Source organism: Eleutherodactylus coqui, unplaced genomic scaffold (genome assembly GCF_035609145.1).
Source record: "Eleutherodactylus coqui strain aEleCoq1 unplaced genomic scaffold, aEleCoq1.hap1 HAP1_SCAFFOLD_101, whole genome shotgun sequence".
In the NCBI taxonomy this organism is placed as follows: Eukaryota; Metazoa; Chordata; class Amphibia; order Anura; family Eleutherodactylidae; genus Eleutherodactylus; species Eleutherodactylus coqui.
In genome coordinates, this window is record NW_027102216.1 from 373,591 (window position 1) to 387,325 (window position 13,735).

At 46.6% G+C, this 13,735-nt stretch overlaps 1 protein-coding gene and 3 non-coding genes across 4 annotated transcripts in view; all 4 read right to left on the bottom strand.

The window, feature by feature from the left end:
• The window catches only part of LOC136599461 (uncharacterized), a 139,794-nt gene extending 132,830 nt beyond the window's left edge, over positions 1 to 6,964 (bottom strand). Inside the window, exon 1 of the mRNA XM_066588802.1 lies at positions 6,898 to 6,964. The gene's annotated coding sequence lies outside the window, so the exon portion shown is untranslated. The remainder of the gene's footprint in view (positions 1 to 6,897) is intronic.
• LOC136599484 (U2 spliceosomal RNA) lies at positions 290 to 480 on the bottom strand. Its single transcript, XR_010789037.1, has one exon. It is a non-coding gene; the product is annotated as a U2 spliceosomal RNA (small nuclear RNA).
• Positions 3,130 to 3,317, bottom strand: LOC136599544 (U2 spliceosomal RNA). The gene has a single exon (XR_010789091.1). It is a non-coding gene; the product is annotated as a U2 spliceosomal RNA (small nuclear RNA).
• Positions 6,965 to 10,979: 4,015 nt separating the features above from the next.
• On the bottom strand, positions 10,980 to 11,170 carry LOC136599533 (U2 spliceosomal RNA). Its single transcript, XR_010789081.1, has one exon. It is a non-coding gene; the product is annotated as a U2 spliceosomal RNA (small nuclear RNA).
• Positions 11,171 to 13,735: the final 2,565 nt, after the last annotated feature.

Below are 13,735 nucleotides of genomic sequence, written 5' to 3' on the forward strand. Positions count from 1 at the left end.
GATACGCTGTGCCTGCCCGATGTTTCCAACTTGGCTATTAGCGCAGCGGTAGGTACGAACTATAGAGTGCGGCTGCCATATGAACTGGTGTGTGTGTTGTTTTGCTTCCAGTTGTACCTGTGCTGTGCACACTCTGGCAGACGCAGCTGCTCAGTGGATACAATGTTGCGAGCAGACGGGCTGAGTGTCAATCAAAGTGCTTGGGTGGTGGTAGCAGCAGCCGCCACAGCTGCGCTGCACCTCTTGCTCGTCAGTTTTGTTTTTCTGCTTTTGGAAACTGCTGTAGGAAAGGGGGTGCACCGGTCCTGGAGGTACTGCAATACCAGGTCAATGCGTGGAGTGGACAGAGCAAGCTCTTTTTCCAGCTCCCTGTTCTAAAAATCCATTTAATATATGGTCCCCAGATAGGGGACGTATCAGATATTAAACTGATAAGAACAGATACTACACTTGATCTTAGCCAAAAGGCCGAGAAGCGATAACCCGAAATGGGTTTCACCTGTAGCCCGGTCCGCCCAACTCCACTTCCAAGGCTTGAGGCAACACGCTCAGCCAGCACTCTGGGCGCACCCACAATGCACCCAGGCAGCTGGGAGAGCTATGAAAACTTTCCATAGCCCCGCCCCACGCCTTCTCAACCGCGCCCAGCCTCACACCCTCAGTCCTTCCTCTTGCACCGTGCTCACGCATCCTAGGCTTGCAGAGCCTGCTGCTGCAGGACTCGTCAGCTCCCTACAAACGAGGGTTAAGCCGGCGATGACACTAGAAGCAAGCACTAGTTTGTCTCTGAAGGTGCGTCGGCCGGTCGGTTGGAGGGATCTCTTCGGCCAGCCGCATTTCGAGTAGGGACGGATGGAAACTTTTTACCTAAAATAAGGGAAATTGGCTTCGGCCCCATAGGGCTTTATTGCCTTCCCCTGGGCCAGCATTAGTAGACCCTAGTAAGGAGAATATTAGAGCGGCATGGTCATCCGAAGAACTTAAAAACATACAGCAGGCCTTTTTTGCCCGCCCGCCATACATACATACATACCTACAGATTTTATATTTTTTTTACATATATACATTATATATATATATATACATACATACATACATACATACATACACACACACACACACACACACACACACACACACACATACACACATATACACACACACATACAATCTTAAATCTATCTTTAATCTATATCTACAAAATCTGTAAATTAGAAATAATCCATATCTATATTCTACATAATTAATAAAGATAGATAGATAGATAGATAGATAGATAGATAGATAGATAGACTCACATACATGCATACATACATACATACTGTATGCAATTGAGCCAGGTGTTTGGAAGGCTGACGATGTCACTCCTTTGTGATGTCATCAATTTAGAAGCATTAATACCGGGCTTGGCAGCCATTTCAGTCAGTCTCTGCTGCAGCTGGGAGACGGGAGATGGTCTTTATTTCCACCAAGAAGCTGCAGAACTACCGGTAACTGCATCATTTTTATTTTATTCAATATAGGTTTTATTGGTTTCATGGAGGGGGGGAAACTTTTGCCTTATCTCAAAGCAATGTAAAAATAACTTTGACAATGAAACTTAATAAATCAATTTCGAGTTGAACTATATCATGTTTGTCTGTGATATTTTATAAGGTCTACAAACAGGGGAATGAGGGGAGGGTAAGGGGGGGGGGGAGTGGTAAGGGAGGGTAGGTATCTATGACACGGGAGAAAGAGAAAATAAAACAAAAAGGGGGGGGGGGGGGGGCGGGCTCCGGAATTGTTGTTTCTCTTTACAATTGTGGTTTAAACGTGTTACTCACATGTCCCTGTCTGTAACCACTTGGTAAATAGGGGTGAGCTCCGGGCATCTATCCATATCGCCCAGGTGTGATACAATTTATCATAGCCTGACGGCTCATCTAGAAGCCTCGTTCTCTCCATACGCTCTATTTCGTGGATCATTGTTATTTTTAGTGGAGTGCATTTTTTATGCAGCACACAAGGGGGAGACAGCGGCCTACCAAAATCTAGTTGGCTGCTGCTGTGGCTTTCTTTTTTTTAAAAAAAGGTAGGTTCCGTTCTTCCATGGTGAGGAATAGGCAGGGAGGTTCCGTTTTTGCCAGCTGGGGAATGCTTATAGGCAAGGCCTTATCCCTGGTGGTGCATGTAACGTTAGACCACGTTTCAGCATTCAGTCAGTCAGTGGCTGACAAACGAGCTCCATGCAAGTTTACATTAAACAGACACATTTCTTTCTTTACTGTATTGACTGCGGTCTGTAATCGAGCGGTTGAACTGTTTCTGTGTCCATGCATTGAATAAAGCAATACATCCTTGTAAAGTAGACGTCCGTTCGTTGGAGTTCTTTGCTCCCCGAGTGTTGCTCCATCTCTAAACGTTGGCCTGGATCTTCATGGACGAATACTGCCCATCCCACGTGGAGCGTGTATCTCAGCCCGCGTGGAGTGCTGCAGTCCAATGAGGTATTCCGTGCTACATAGCAAGCCTTGGGCCTGTGTGATTGGGGGTCCGCTGCTGTCTGTCCACTCTGAAGCGCGCATCCGGGGCCGGCCGCTTTTCGACTACCAGCGACTGCAGGTCACACACACAGGCTGGTTGGAATGGCCTAGCATTATCCTGATCTGGAGGTGTAACTTGAAGCTGCGGGGCCCGAGTACAAAGTCTGGAACTGGGCCCCCAAACTATAAAGCTTCATTGATAGCATTGGTTTACAATGTGGGGAAGAGAGACTTTATGGGCCCCCTGGGGCTCCGGGCCCCCTGCACATACACCCATGACCCGAATACGTGAAGCATACAGACGCAGGCTGCCAGGATACGCTGTGCCTGCCCGATGTTTCCAACTTGGCTATTAGCGCAGCGGTAGGTACGAACTATAGAGTGCGGCTGCCATATGAACTGGTGTGTGTGTTGTTTTGCTTCCAGTTGTACCTGTGCTGTGCACACTCTGGCAGACGCAGCTGCTCAGTGGATACAATGTTGCGAGCAGACGGGCTGAGTGTCAATCAAAGTGCTTGGGTGGTGGTAGCAGCAGCCGCCACAGCTGCGCTGCACCTCTTGCTCGTCAGTTTTGTTTTTCTGCTTTTGGAAACTGCTGTAGGAAAGGGGGTGCACCGGTCCTGGAGGTACTGCAATACCAGGTCAATGCGTGGAGTGGACAGAGCAAGCTCTTTTTCCAGCTCCCTGTTCTAAAAATCCATTTAATATATGGTCCCCAGATAGGGGACGTATCAGATATTAAACTGATAAGAACAGATTTTTTTTTTTTTTTTTTTTTAAACCAAAGGTTTTTATTTATTCACAACATAATAAATCCATCACATTATACAACATAAATACATTACAAATCATGACAAATCAACTAATTGTATCCATTTTTTAACCTTCCATATTCCTTCCGCATCGACTCCATCCTTTCTTTTATCCCATAAATAAATAAAGTATAATTTCCCCAACACCATTCGCACGCTGTCCCTCTCACTTACATCCTTCCTCTTGAACACATACACATTCCTTACATCCCACAACGCTTCCTTCACACACGCCATAAACAGCCACAACAGTCTCTCTCTCACACTGCCTCTCGCACCTAAACCAAACATAACTAACTCAAAGGACATGAAATTAACTCCTGTTATCTCCTTACATAACGAGCCAAGTCTCCGCAGCACATTTTGTGCATGGCTGCAGTTCCAAAATAAATGAACCACATTCTCACATCCACCGCACCCCTCTCTCGGACATCTCTCACTCCTCACCAAACCTCTCACACGCTGAAACTCTCGCACCGGTAACACACCATGCAGACTCTGCCATACAATCTCACTCTGCCTATTACTCATCCCATCCATCCGCACTTTCTTCCACACTCTCTCCACATTCACTCTGCTAACAGAATTAATATCAGACACCTCATCCTTACTCTCAATCATTCGTTTCACCATTCGCTTATTCTTAAGTACATTCACTTCACAGTCATCCAACTCAAACTTCGCCACAAAACATGCTGTCCATTCATACCACTTAGGGATTTGGAAAGCGACTGGTTTCCTCAAGTCGTATTCGCACCATTTCATGCGCACGAACCATCTCCCTGCTAAATACCGCATCATGCACGCCCCTTTTGTAGTCTTGCGTAACATACTCAGTAGAAAGACTATGCTGTTACATCCAAAATATGCCTCTAAATTTGGGAAGCCCATCCCTCCTCTCTCCCAAGTCTTGTGTACTACCTCCCTCCTCAAGCGTTCCATCTTGGACCCCCAAAAAAACAGAAACATGACTCTGTTTATCCTCCTCTGACTCATGTATCCCGGAGGGAAAACTAATGCCACGTATAGAAAGATTGGTAAAATTACGCTTTTTAATATGAGAATTTTGCCTATCATGGTAAGATTGCGCAATTTCCAGAAATCTAGCCTTCTCTCTACCTTCTGCTTTGCCTCCTCCCAGCTCTCTTCCCCCTGTAAGTTATTATTGAATTTGATGCCTAAGATTTTAATTGGCCCGAACACCATATTTAAACCCATATCTACACTCACTCCAGTCTCACCAAACAGCTTGCACTCACTTTTGTCCCAATTAATACGGAACGCAGACGCACCACAAAACACGGACACTAATAGCTTCACTCTCTTCACTGCACTCTCAGACTCACACATCACACACACATCATCCATATACGCACATACCTTCAGCTCTCTGCCGTCACTACCTGGGATGTGGATCCCCCTCACCATCTTATCCTGTCTTATCAGGCATAGTAACGGTTCCATGGCGCAGATGAAAACCACGGCCGACAGCGGACACCCCTGACGCACACCAGACATCACATTCACTCTCCTTCCAACCTTCCCATTCACTAACATACTACTATAAATCCTTTCATACAGACTCCTCACTCGCTCTACAAACATACCCGGGAACCCCATGCGCACCAACACTCGGAACAAGAACCCATGCGACAACCTATCATACGCTTTTTCAAAATCCAAGCTCACCACATACACACTCTTCTTTCGCTCCTTACAATCACCCAGACAATCCCGCACCAGACACAGACTCTCATGTACTCTCCTACCAGGCACCGCACAGTACTGGTCCTCGCTCACCACGCTCTCTACTACCGCACGCATCCGATTTGCAATAATTTTAGCGTAGATCTTATAATCAGTATTTAAAAGCGTAATCGGGCGCCAGTTTTTTAAGTTTTTCAAATTGCCCTTTTTGGGTATTAAGACAACCACTCCACCTCGCATACTTTCAGCCATGTCCACATTCACCCACATGTACTGGCACACTTCACACACATCTTTCCCTATCACACTCCACAGCATACGATAATACTCTATAGGCAACCCATCCATACCAGGCGTTTTATTAGCGGCCATGCTCCGGACCGCCTCCCACACTTCTTTAGTGGTAATATCTTGGTTGACAGATGCTTGCTCCGCCTCTCCTAACTTGTTTTCAAGCATGCTTAACATGTCACTCTCCAGGACTTCATCCCTCCATTTTTCTTTGTATAACTCCTCATAGAAGGACGCTATCTCCTCATGCACCTCCTCCCCCCTCACTTCCCCTCCTGTCTCTCTCTCTATTACTTCAAAAGTTGGCTTTTTTGAGAATACTTTTTTAAAGAAAAACCGCGAGCATGTCTCATCATGTAGCATCTTATCCAGCTTGGCGCGGTACATTATGCCCTTCCCTTTCTCCACTAGGTAACTATTAATTTCTCGCCTACACTTTAGGATATCCTCTTGTGTATCTATCCCGCCGTCCCGCAACTTTATCAAGAAGCTTAGTCTGTTGCTGAGCCTCACATACTCCATCTTCCTTTTCCTGGCTACTTTATGCCCTACAGACTTAAAAAAAGCCTTAGTTTTCCCCTTTACCCAGTCCCACCAATTTAGGATATTTATAAACTCGCCTCTTCTCTCCCTCCACTTTCTATATAGGCCTTCATATTGTTTTTGGATATCCTGCCCCTCCAGAAGCTTCAGGTTCAGCTTCCAGACTCCCCTCCCCCACACAACACTGTTCCCCACCTCCACCCCACATAACAAACACTCATGATCTGAAAAAAAGGTCATTTCTTGTGTATAACTTACTGCAGTTATATCTTCAGACAGAAAACAATAATCAATTTTGGAGTGGACCCCACCCCTGTCCGCATGGTAAGTACTTAGCTGTGGGGATATGCCACATGCTTGCTGTATATCTTTTAAACGAAAATCACAACACAATTCAAATAAAAGCTTTGCAGACACATCAAATGCTTTTCTGGTGATGTCACAGTTCATATCTCCTATGAGGACAGTTGGTATCCTTCCTTGCAAAAATAATTTAATTTTGTCAAATAAGGCGCTCCTCTCCTGTTTCTCTGCAGGAGCGTACACGTTAATAACGCGGAAACGTATGCCTCTGTATAGCAGCACTGCGGAGATGCATCTCCCCGCCTCGATGACCTCGCTGCTCTGTAGCGCCAATTCTCTGGAGTTAACCAGTATACCCACTCCGTCATTCTTATTATATATGCTCCCAGACCACACAGCAGCACCATAAGGCCATTCTGAAGGGCTGATATCAGAGTCTATACCGCACTCCTGAACGCAAAATAAGTCAGCTTTTTTCTGACGCAAAAAATCAAAAACTGCAGCTCTTCTGGCTTTTGACTTGAAAACTCTTACATTCTGGGAGCATATATTTAGAACCATATCTCAGGTGTAAGCTTATAGCAACATATCATAGCTCATGCAAAACAAGAAAGTCATATACTGTATATATATCTTCACCTTTAAAGTGGCTAAACCACAAAACCAGGATACATGCACTCATAGTGGCTCAGTTTATACCTCCTCCCCACTCTCACCTGAGCACTCAAGGTCCTGTGCCAGAGTCTCAAAGGGGTTACTGACCTCCATAAGCGTCTCTCTACTCTTCGTGCACTTTCTCTTTTTCGCTGTGTTTTGGTCCGCAACCTGCACAAATTCCTCCTCGCTGGAGACATCAAGTCCACCTCCCCCCTCCCTCTTGCACAGGACTGCTTCAGGAGACGAAAACTCCTCAATCTTTCCCGAGGGGTTAATGGGGCTGTCCACCTCTTCAATTATCTCTTCCAACTGCCTAATTACTCCCGCCACCTGGTCTTCAGGAGTAGCACTCCCAACATTGGGCTTATGACTCCCAATCTTCCTCCTGATGTTCTCTTCTACCTCTGCAGTTTTAGGATTTTTTGACCCCGCAGGCTTATCCTTCTCAGTGGTCTGGGGAGGTCTTGCAGTGTTCTCCGCCGCAGTCACCACAGGCTTAGTCACAGTAGCAACCTCACTTATAGCAACAGGTGTTGCACTGCTAGTAGAAGCCACATTACTAGTAGGAGCCACATGAATGGTAGTAGCCTCTCGACTAGTAGCCGCCGCGTAGGATTTAGTCTTCCAGGCGCCCCTGGACGGTAGGTTTAACGGACAGTCCCTGCACATATGGTCATTATCGCCACACAGGTCGCAGCATTTCGGCTTTGGACAACTGCCAGCGTGATGCCCGGTCTCCTGGCAGTTTCTGCAGACTAGACCACTGGAACAGTCTTCCTTAGTGTGCCCAAACTGGTTGCAATTCCTGCAGAAGGTCGGTTGCCCCGGGTAGTAAAGATATCCCCGGTTACCTGCTATGGTAAAATTCGCAGGTGGATGCGTCACTCCCCCAATTTTGGTAGCGTCCATTCTCAGCCTAACCCAAAACTTGTACTTGGAGTTAAAAATGCCAAGTATATTAGTCATTTTTTCGCCACCTTTAACCACATCACAGTAACGCTTGAGAAAGTTCACTATCATGTCTTTATCTGTGTACGGGTTGTATACATGTAAGATTAATGGTTTCTCTTGTATGCCAAATAGAGGGATTACCTTTACACCCCGTAGTAGCGGAATGTCTTTATGGCTCCTCAACCACTCGTACACGTTCAGACAAACTCCTTCTCCGCAGAAAGTGACGTCGTATTGGCCGAGTCTCGGAAAATCCTGGACGCAAAAGATCTCATCTTTGGGCACTCCGATTTCCATCATAATAATGTCCCGGACAACATACACGACGGTATTCTTGGTCCCATCCTTACTGTCCACCATGAAACGTATGGTATTCTGGATCCCAGACATCTTCAATAAGTCTGTCGATTTCTGAAAAATCACAGTGTGACTACTGCCAAGCAGTACGGTGATCGCTGGGCTAACCCAGATCACTCAAGCCCCTGACCAGACCAACTGCACTTGATCTAGCCAAAAGGCCGAGAAGCGATAACCCGAAATGGGTTTCACCTGTAGCCCGGTCCGCCCAACTCCACTTCCAAGGCTTGAGGCAACACGCTCAGCCAGCACTCTGGGCGCACCCACAATGCACCCAGGCAGCTGGGAGAGCTATGAAAACTTTCCATAGCCCCGCCCCACGCCTTCTCAACCGCGCCCAGCCTCACACCCTCAGTCCTTCCTCTTGCACCGTGCTCACGCATCCTAGGCTTGCAGAGCCTGCTGCTGCAGGACTCGTCAGCTCCCTACAAACGAGGGTTAAGCCGGCGATGACACTAGAAGCAAGCACTAGTTTGTCTCTGAAGGTGCGTCGGCCGGTCGGTTGGAGGGATCTCTTCGGCCAGCCGCATTTCGAGTAGGGACGGATGGAAACTTTTTACCTAAAATAAGGGAAATTGGCTTCGGCCCCATAGGGCTTTATTGCCTTCCCCTGGGCCAGCATTAGTAGACCCTAGTAAGGAGAATATTAGAGCGGCATGGTCATCCGAAGAACTTAAAAACATACAGCAGGCCTTTTTTGCCCGCCCGCCATACATACATACATACCTACAGATTTTATATTTTTTTTACATATATACATTATATATATATATATATATATACATACATACATACATACATACACACACACACACACACACACACACACACACACATACACACATATACACACACACATACAATCTTAAATCTATCTTTAATCTATATCTACAAAATCTGTAAATTAGAAATAATCCATATCTATATTCTACATAATTAATAAAGATAGATAGATAGATAGATAGATAGATAGATAGATAGATAGATAGATAGATAGACTCACATACATGCATACATACATACATACTGTATGCAATTGAGCCAGGTGTTTGGAAGGCTGACGATGTCACTCCTTTGTGATGTCATCAATTTAGAAGCATTAATACCGGGCTTGGCAGCCATTTCAGTCAGTCTCTGCTGCAGCTGGGAGACGGGAGATGGTCTTTATTTCCACCAAGAAGCTGCAGAACTACCGGTAACTGCATCATTTTTATTTTATTCAATATAGGTTTTATTGGTTTCATGGAGGGGGGGAAACTTTTGCCTTATCTCAAAGCAATGTAAAAATAACTTTGACAATGAAACTTAATAAATCAATTTCGAGTTGAACTATATCATGTTTGTCTGTGATATTTTATAAGGTCTACAAACAGGGGAATGAGGGGAGGGTAAGGGGGGGGGGGAGTGGTAAGGGAGGGTAGGTATCTATGACACGGGAGAAAGAGAAAATAAAACAAAAAGGGGGGGGGGGGGGGCGGGCTCCGGAATTGTTGTTTCTCTTTACAATTGTGGTTTAAACGTGTTACTCACATGTCCCTGTCTGTAACCACTTGGTAAATAGGGGTGAGCTCCGGGCATCTATCCATATCGCCCAGGTGTGATACAATTTATCATAGCCTGACGGCTCATCTAGAAGCCTCGTTCTCTCCATACGCTCTATTTCGTGGATCATTGTTATTTTTAGTGGAGTGCATTTTTTATGCAGCACACAAGGGGGAGACAGCGGCCTACCAAAATCTAGTTGGCTGCTGCTGTGGCTTTCTTTTTTTTAAAAAAAGGTAGGTTCCGTTCTTCCATGGTGAGGAATAGGCAGGGAGGTTCCGTTTTTGCCAGCTGGGGAATGCTTATAGGCAAGGCCTTATCCCTGGTGGTGCATGTAACGTTAGACCACGTTTCAGCATTCAGTCAGTCAGTGGCTGACAAACGAGCTCCATGCAAGTTTACATTAAACAGACACATTTCTTTCTTTACTGTATTGACTGCGGTCTGTAATCGAGCGGTTGAACTGTTTCTGTGTCCATGCATTGAATAAAGCAATACATCCTTGTAAAGTAGACGTCCGTTCGTTGGAGTTCTTTGCTCCCCGAGTGTTGCTCCATCTCTAAACGTTGGCCTGGATCTTCATGGACGAATACTGCCCATCCCACGTGGAGCGTGTATCTCAGCCCGCGTGGAGTGCTGCAGTCCAATGAGGTATTCCGTGCTACATAGCAAGCCTTGGGCCTGTGTGATTGGGGGTCCGCTGCTGTCTGTCCACTCTGAAGCGCGCATCCGGGGCCGGCCGCTTTTCGACTACCAGCGACTGCAGGTCACACACACAGGCTGGTTGGAATGGCCTAGCATTATCCTGATCTGGAGGTGTAACTTGAAGCTGCGGGGCCCGAGTACAAAGTCTGGAACTGGGCCCCCAAACTATAAAGCTTCATTGATAGCATTGGTTTACAATGTGGGGAAGAGAGACTTTATGGGCCCCCTGGGGCTCCGGGCCCCCTGCACATACACCCATGACCCGAATACGTGAAGCATACAGACGCAGGCTGCCAGGATACGCTGTGCCTGCCCGATGTTTCCAACTTGGCTATTAGCGCAGCGGTAGGTACGAACTATAGAGTGCGGCTGCCATATGAACTGGTGTGTGTGTTGTTTTGCTTCCAGTTGTACCTGTGCTGTGCACACTCTGGCAGACGCAGCTGCTCAGTGGATACAATGTTGCGAGCAGACGGGCTGAGTGTCAATCAAAGTGCTTGGGTGGTGGTAGCAGCAGCCGCCACAGCTGCGCTGCACCTCTTGCTCGTCAGTTTTGTTTTTCTGCTTTTGGAAACTGCTGTAGGAAAGGGGGTGCACCGGTCCTGGAGGTACTGCAATACCAGGTCAATGCGTGGAGTGGACAGAGCAAGCTCTTTTTCCAGCTCCCTGTTCTAAAAATCCATTTAATATATGGTCCCCAGATAGGGGACGTATCGGATATTAAACTGATAAGAACAGATACTACACTTGATCTTAGCCAAAAGGCCGAGAAGCGATAACCCGAAATGGGTTTCACCTGTAGCCCGGTCCGCCCAACTCCACTTCCAAGGCTTGAGGCAACACGCTCAGCCAGCACTCTGGGCGCACCCACAATGCACCCAGGCAGCTGGGAGAGCTATGAAAACTTTCCATAGCCCCGCCCCACGCCTTCTCAACCGCGCCCAGCCTCACACCCTCAGTCCTTCCTCTTGCACCGTGCTCACGCATCCTAGGCTTGCAGAGCCTGCTGCTGCAGGACTCGTCAGCTCCCTACAAACGAGGGTTAAGCCGGCGATGACACTAGAAGCAAGCACTAGTTTGTCTCTGAAGGTGCGTCGGCCGGTCGGTTGGAGGGATCTCTTCGGCCAGCCGCATTTCGAGTAGGGACGGATGGAAACTTTTTACCTAAAATAAGGGAAATTGGCTTCGGCCCCATAGGGCTTTATTGCCTTCCCCTGGGCCAGCATTAGTAGACCCTAGTAAGGAGAATATTAGAGCGGCATGGTCATCCGAAGAACTTAAAAACATACAGCAGGCCTTTTTTGCCCGCCCGCCATACATACATACATACATACCTACAGATTTTATATTTTTTTTACATATATACATTATATATATATATATACATACATACATACATACATACATACACATACACACACACACACACACACACACACACACACACATACACACATATACACACACACATACAATCTTAAATCTATCTTTAATCTATATCTACAAAATCTGTAAATTAGAAATAATCCATATCTATATTCTACATAATTAATAAAGATAGATAGATAGATAGATAGATAGATAGATAGATAGATAGATAGATAGATAGACTCACATACATGCATACATACATACATACTGTATGCAATTGAGCCAGGTGTTTGGAAGGCTGACGATGTCACTCCTTTGTGATGTCATCAATTTAGAAGCATTAATACCGGGCTTGGCAGCCATTTCAGTCAGTCTCTGCTGCAGCTGGGAGACGGGAGATGGTCTTTATTTCCACCAAGAAGCTGCAGAACTACCGGTAACTGCATCATTTTTATTTTATTCAATATAGGTTTTATTGGTTTCATGGAGGGGGGGAAACTTTTGCCTTATCTCAAAGCAATGTAAAAATAACTTTGACAATGAAACTTAATAAATCAATTTCGAGTTGAACTATATCATGTTTGTCTGTGATATTTTATAAGGTCTACAAACAGGGGAATGAGGGGAGGGTAAGGGGGGGGGGGAGTGGTAAGGGAGGGTAGGTATCTATGACACGGGAGAAAGAGAAAATAAAACAAAAAGGGGGGGGGGGGGGGCGGGCTCCGGAATTGTTGTTTCTCTTTACAATTGTGGTTTAAACGTGTTACTCACATGTCCCTGTCTGTAACCACTTGGTAAATAGGGGTGAGCTCCGGGCATCTATCCATATCGCCCAGGTGTGATACAATTTATCATAGCCTGACGGCTCATCTAGAAGCCTCGTTCTCTCCATACGCTCTATTTCGTGGATCATTGTTATTTTTAGTGGAGTGCATTTTTTATGCAGCACACAAGGGGGAGACAGCGGCCTACCAAAATCTAGTTGGCTGCTGCTGTGGCTTTCTTTTTTTTAAAAAAAGGTAGGTTCCGTTCTTCCATGGTGAGGAATAGGCAGGGAGGTTCCGTTTTTGCCAGCTGGGGAATGCTTATAGGCAAGGCCTTATCCCTGGTGGTGCATGTAACGTTAGACCACGTTTCAGCATTCAGTCAGTCAGTGGCTGACAAACGAGCTCCATGCAAGTTTACATTAAACAGACACATTTCTTTCTTTACTGTATTGACTGCGGTCTGTAATCGAGCGGTTGAACTGTTTCTGTGTCCATGCATTGAATAAAGCAATACATCCTTGTAAAGTAGACGTCCGTTCGTTGGAGTTCTTTGCTCCCCGAGTGTTGCTCCATCTCTAAACGTTGGCCTGGATCTTCATGGACGAATACTGCCCATCCCACGTGGAGCGTGTATCTCAGCCCGCGTGGAGTGCTGCAGTCCAATGAGGTATTCCGTGCTACATAGCAAGCCTTGGGCCTGTGTGATTGGGGGTCCGCTGCTGTCTGTCCACTCTGAAGCGCGCATCCGGGGCCGGACGCTTTTCGACTACCAGCGACTGCAGGTCACACACACAGGCTGGTTGGAATGGCCTAGCATTATCCTGATCTGGAGGTGTAACTTGAAGCTGCGGGGCCCGAGTACAAAGTCTGGAACTGGGCCCCCAAACTATAAAGCTTCATTGATAGCATTGGTTTACAATGTGGGGAAGAGAGACTTTATGGGCCCCCTGGGGCTCCGGGCCCCCTGCACATACACCCATGACCCGAATACGTGAAGCATACAGACGCAGGCTGCCAGGATACGCTGTGCCTGCCCGATGTTTCCAACTTGGCTATTAGCGCAGCGGTAGGTACGAACTATAGAGTGCGGCTGCCATATGAACTGGTGTGTGTGTTGTTTTGCTTCCAGTTGTACCTGTGCTGTGCACACTCTGGCAGACGCAGCTGCTCAGTGGATACAATGTTGCGAGCAGACGGGCTGAGT